We start from the raw sequence: 6,764 nt of genomic DNA on the forward strand, positions 1-6,764 counted from the left end.
CGAGCATGATTCAGATGATACAGAACTCAGTTCAGTTTGGGGGTTCTCCGACAGAAGACCCCAACATGCACATCAAAGATTTCATCGAGATCTGCGATACTTTTAAGTTTAATGGAGTTTCTGAAGATGCTACTAAGTTGAGGCTTTTCCCATTCTCTCTGCAGGATAAAGCTAAGTGATGGTTACATTCTCTACCACCAGGGTTTATCACCAAATGGGAGGATCTTGCTCAAAAGTTCTTAACTAAAGTTTTTCCTATGGCGAAAATTGCTGCAATCAGAAACGCACTTACTCAATTTGCTCAACAATCTGGAGAATCTCTATGTGAGGCTTGTGATCATTATAAAGAAATGCTTATGAAGTGTCCTCATCATGGGATGCCTGACTGGATGATCATTAACTATTTCTATAATGGATTGGGCGCTACTTCTAGACCCATGCTTGATGCAGCATCAGGAGGAGCCTTGTGGGCTAAAAGCTATGATGAAGCTTATGAATTAATTGAACTGATGGCTGCTAATGAATACCAGAATCCCTCTCAAAGACTAACTCAGGGCAAGGTAGCAGGAACTCTGGAGTTGGATGCAACTACTGCTATAGCTGCTCAACTTAAGGCTTTGACGATGAAGGTGGATTCGTTGGCTAATTATGGGGTTAATCAAATCACTAGTGTCTGTGAGCTTTGTGCTGGTGCCCATGAGACTGATCAGTATGCCATTTCTAGTGAATAAGCTCAGTTCATGAGTAACTTTCAGAGATCGCAGCAACCTGTACCAGCCATCTATCATCCTAATAACTGCAATCATCCTAACTTTAGTTGGAACAACACTCAGAATGCGGTTCAGCAGCCTTATCAACAGTATCCAGCAAAGCAGTACAACCCCCTGGTTTTCAACAACCATAATATTGTTAGGGCGAAAACACGCGCTAAAATACACGCAAGTATACGCGTTTGCAAGTAGTATAAGATATAAATCAGATTCGTTCCCACGGAGACTGGTTTAGGTTAAGTTCAATTTATCCACCTATGCAACAATGTATGGTTATCGCTCAATGCTAAGACAAATAACAAATTGGGTTTTTATTAAACTAAGAGATTATACTAAATAATATTAACTAAGAGAATTGAGGTTGAATTACTATATATGACAAACATGGGATCCTAACTTCATTAAATACTTCATTCAATAGCCTTTTCATTCTTAACCTTAACATGTGATGGTGATGACACTAATCAGATAACACGAAACTGATAAACGCCAACTTTCGTTGCACGAGTACCATTCTACCAGACATCCATAAAAGAGATAGAAGTTGAATAGGCACCAATTATATTGAGACCCTATATGTCTATAGAATTTGACAACATAACGGTTTAAGCACAAGTTATCCATAATGATTACATAGGGCAAGTAAAACGGTTAGAGTTACCTACTAATCATGCATACAATACATGAACCTATGCTAGCATGGCAAGTTCTAAACCTTTTTATTCACTGTCGCTTCAATAGAGATTAACACGCTATCTTATATGTTAGCTACGCATATAAGATGATAAGCACAACCAATACCAGGATATCAATCAATCACCACACACCAAGATATCGGAACAAATTAATTATTGAAATCCATAAGTAAATCCGCTAGAACCCCATGACAACGATTAGTTCATAATCGAACTCATCATCACCATGGGTTCCAATGAAAGCATGGTATAAAACAAGGTCTTAATAAACTGAATAATAATCAAAGTACGAATAAACGAGATCTAGGTTCAACAAGAACGAAAACGAGCATCTAAAGTTACAACTAATTCAAAGAATCACAAGTTGAAAACAAGGATCTTCTTTTTCAGAGTTGTTCTGTGCTTCTAGGTCTTCTCCTTGGTATCCCAATCTTCCCGGATGATGAAAACCCTTTTTTTAAGTATATATACGCCCCTAGTGGACCTGGACCCTTAAAATCGTCAAATTCCACTCAAAAAAGGCTTTTTCAGCGGAATCAGCGACTAGCCGCGCCCTGAGCGGCCGCTTAGCTCTCCTGAGCGGGCGCTCAGGCTCTCTGGGCGGCCGCCCAGCTCTCCTGGGCGGGCCCTCAGACAGCTTCTAGAAAAAATTCTGATGAATCTTATTTTGGCGTCAGAATTAGGCGATTCAACTGCCCACCACTATAAGAAATATTGAATCAGGCAATGATTTTCCACCGTTGTCTAAAAGATGAATTTTTCGTTGTCTATCCAGGAGGCGGTGTGTTTAGCACTCATACAATGGTTATGCACCATTGTAACAAATACAGCACACAACTGAATATAAAGCCTTTGTCTCATTTTATTCACACAACGCATATGACCCTTTCTAATATTCTACAAACAATAGTTTTTTAGCCATTGTAACAATTTAGAGGCACAATAGTTAAAAATAGTGTTATGTGAATTGACTCCTACAGCAGTTTATGTATATATTTCATCTAGTTACACAATGGTTTTTACTAAGAAAACAATACTTTAGGCAACAAGTTTTTTATTTTTTGGGTATTGTGTTTCAGCTATGCTCACAACAGCTTTTGTAATGACCAAGATATTGTTAGAAAAAAATAATTTTATAAAGTAAGACATACAATGGTTTAAATAATTTTTAATGGCTTTCACACAATTGTTTACTAGATCAAACTCATTTAAAATAAATCAATTAGTATTGTTAAAATAAAACTGTGTCTTAATCCTATTATAAAAATTACAAATAAAATTAAAATTTACTATTCAAAATTTATAAAGAAGAATTACAATTGTAGCTACAAATCTATTTTTAACACTCATTTTTTAATTAAGAAATTGAGATCTTAAGCTCCCCTCCTTTTCCCTTCCATCTCTTCCATCTTCAAACTTAACATCCTGTTACCTGCAATATTAGTTATTTGTTGGAGTTAGGACATGAATTAAATCAAATTGAATGCATCAGAAAAAGCTTAATCAATAGTGCACAAATTTTACATTATATACAAGGTACTAGTATAAAATAAATCAATTTTAGATGTATACTAGGACAATCTAATTTTTTTATCCAAGATACATGCTCATTTTTTATCCAAGATACATGCTCTTTTTTACCCAAGAACAATAACAAAAAACAAATACACATCTCTCATAATTTTGAAACATCTTGGCAATTAAAATAAAAAGGGTTGTTAAAATTACATAATTTAAGGAAAATAAATAACTTAAGTTTTTTAATTACCTACAATGACTTACAAGAGGTAGGTAGATAAAACAAGTCATTGGATTAAAATGCTTCCAAACATGCACAACATAACATCTGTTGCAACCCTTTTCGGGACTGGAAACATACTTGCAAAATTGCAAAAACATGTATGAACAATAACTGACTAAAAAGCTGGCATGACAATAATCTTAACAAATAACTATAACTGTGATAATGAATTTACTGCTATATTACCTTATATTTGCACACACATATAAAGACATTCACAGTCTTGCCCATATGAAAATGATTAAATCTTTGCTTGCAATTACCAAAAAAATACCATTTGGTGACCAGCAAGATGATGGTAGTTCCTTTGTGAATAATTTCCCTGCATAACCATAGACGTAAGTGTATGCCTTCGAGAAGTCTTGTCAAAAAATAATCAGAACATCAGGCTGCTAAGAAATTTTAGTATACTATTATTTAATATTGTAAGAAAAATAGACAAGGCATAAATCTTGATTTTTCTCTATTGTTATCTTATGTGTATTAGTGTATTCCTCTACGTAATTACAATGGAAAATAAAGGCACAATATGGCATGATTCATGACTAAGAATCTAATTTCATAAAAATATAGAACACGCTAGATCAAAACTGCTTCTAGAAAGTCATCAAAAAATAGGATACACACTCTCAAGAACCACAAAATTACTTCCACTTCAATGTGTCTTTGTTAAAATTTGCTAAGAAGGTGGAAATACTTGTTTTATACCTGCACGCATAGACGCACATGCACGTATTCATCTGATATTAAAGCTAAGTTAACATATTTCAGTAGTACAAAAGCTATAGTCAAGTTACAAGTAAACCGATCTTGAATAATTAGCTCAATAAATATAGCACACACGCACCTGATCATGTATACGTAATTGAAAATTACCAAGTTGTTCTACGTCATGTTCATAAAGCATCTTTTTCAAGCACTGGATGGCAGCTTTACCCAAGAAATAAACTTAACTCTGCATCTGCTATTGTTCTCCGAGAGACCACATTAACAACCGTAATCAACCTGGTGGCTTGAAATATCACTTGGATGCCCAAACAAATGGTTTTAGACTCTTTTAACCAAAGACACAATATCACCATAGTATATGCAATATCACAACATCGCTCTCACTAAATTAGAATTAGCACAAAAATATATACCGGTGAATTAGAATTAGCACAAAAATATATATCGGCGAATTCAAAAGCCAGCAATTGGATAATACACCATAGTATATGCAATATCACAACATCGCTGCCAGTGAATTATAATTAGAACAAAAATATATACCTATATACACAGAGAGATACATCATATTAATAAACTCATATCTTGATTAAGTAGTATATGAACATACTTTGACCTCACAATAGCAGTCTGCCTTTCACTAGTAAGCATCAGCATGAAACCTCTATACATAGAGTAATCATATTAGTAACACATAGATAGAGACATCAACCACAGCTTGACATTCTAAACTGAAATATCACACAATTTCTTACTTACTAATCCAACCTGAAGCAAAAACACCCGAAGCTATATACATTATATGCAGAGCTTGCTGCATAGAGAAGAAAATCAAATATTCGTGTCATGCATAACAAATATGAAATATTAAAATATTTCAACAGTCACATGCAATTTAATTATCATGAACAAAATTGCTTAACACGACATGGTTTGTTGTGAACTTGTGATCAAGGCTCCTCAACCGGTGATACAAATAACAAGCAGTCCTATACATATTACAATTAATCAATTTATAATTTTATAAAAAATAAGGTAATCTTCTAGCTATACAAATTCTACTTAAGTTGAAAATATGTCAGAACAAATTACAATGCTTCCTGTAAGCATTCACACAAAAATCATCAAAGAATACAAAATTTATTCTCAAGTCTCAACTCAATCTTATATAATTTTTGCAAGTCTGTACGCTAATCAGCATTTGTATACAGGTGGAAGGATATGCAATTAAAAACTTAAATACAGGCAACTAACAGGGGAACCAGATCCAACACACTGAGCATACCTCCCATTCTTCAAAAATCTAGTCAAACCCTTACCCTTGCCAGCTCCAGTTAAACCCAAAATCAATTCCGTCATCTACTAAATGATCTACTCAAGTGTACTCTACTTTTGAATATGAAACTTTAGTGAATAATAACATTTGAGCACCTACCCAGAGAGAGAGAGAGACTAACATCTTTGTGTTGAAAGAGACTGAGTTCGCCCAGATAAATATTGGCAAATTGAGCAGATCATGTAAGAAGAATGAGTTGAAAAAGATGCATCGGTTCTGAAGAGAGAGAGAGATAGAGTGATGCATCGGTTCAGCAGCGAGAGGGAGGGGAGAGAGGCAATTTCAATTGAGATTGAAAAGTAAAGGGGGAAAGTGAAGTAGTAAAGGGGATCGAGAAATGAAGGGGGAAACCAAATTTTCAGAGGGGCATAAATTATTGGATAGGGAGAGAAAATAATAAAAGTATTTTTATTATTGGTCAGGGATGAAAAAATATTTTTTACAAAAAATATTTAAAAATCTAGGTAAATATTTCACATTACGGTTTAATAATTTGAATTTTTTTTATAATTTGAAGTTTTCATGCAAAATAAATTTAAAGTTCTTTTATAATTTTTTATGACTAAAATTGATATATCTTAACATGTGTACGGTTGGATCGTCATAGAAATCATTTTAAAAATTTATCTAGTAAATCGGGAATGAGTCTCGTTGTCTATAGTTGTACTTTACTAGATTTTTTCTAATCCTGACATGCAAGATGAATTTGAGTTTTTTTAATAATTTTTTCATATGACTAAAATTGATATATCTTAACATCCGTATGGCTGGATCTTTGAAGAAATCATTTTAAAAAATTTATCTAGTAAATCGGGAACGAGTCTCGTTGTTTGGATGTTGTTAAAGACCATTTATGTGGTAGTGACCCCTATATCGAAATAAATTAAGAAAAAAAATATTCAAATGGATCGATATTTCTTTACTCATACGGTGTCTTTATGTAATATTGTAAACTTAACAAGTCCCGAATCTTTCATATGTATAGTTATTGTCTATATTTCGAAAGTAATGACGGGATCTACGTACGTATATGATTATGATACAACATATTATAACGAAAAAAATATAAGTTATTTATTTCATAAAACCTTAGTGATATTTAAACATGTGTTTGATAATGTGAGTTTTTACATGCCAATCACTTCTCTTGTAGCACATTTTGAAAGTGTACGGTAAGGATTCAAGTCACATTCAAGTCTTTGGGATTGTCAAGAAATTTGATGTCAATAGACAATGGTTTGAACGAAAAAGACTTGTTTGTACAGATTCTTACAATGGATTTTTGCCAAAACCGTTGTCTTATATTTTGTCAAAAAGGTTGATGTCATGGCACAATGGTTTCCTAAAAAAGGCTTGTTTGTACACTTTCATACAATGGTTTAATTTTAAAACTGTTGTCTTATATTTTAGAAAATCATTCTTCAAAATTTTAA

The 6,764-nt window shown here is 33.5% G+C and overlaps 1 non-coding gene across 1 annotated transcript; it reads right to left on the minus strand.

Annotated features, from left to right (window-relative positions):
• Positions 1-272: 272 nt before the first annotated feature.
• On the minus strand, positions 273-379 carry LOC141715453 (small nucleolar RNA R71). The gene has a single exon (XR_012572216.1). It is a non-coding gene; the product is annotated as a small nucleolar RNA R71 (small nucleolar RNA).
• Between the last annotated feature and the right edge of the window lie 6,385 nt (positions 380-6,764).

Source organism: Apium graveolens, chromosome 3, assembly GCF_009905375.1.
Source record: "Apium graveolens cultivar Ventura chromosome 3, ASM990537v1, whole genome shotgun sequence".
Taxonomy (NCBI): Eukaryota; Viridiplantae; Streptophyta; class Magnoliopsida; order Apiales; family Apiaceae; genus Apium; species Apium graveolens.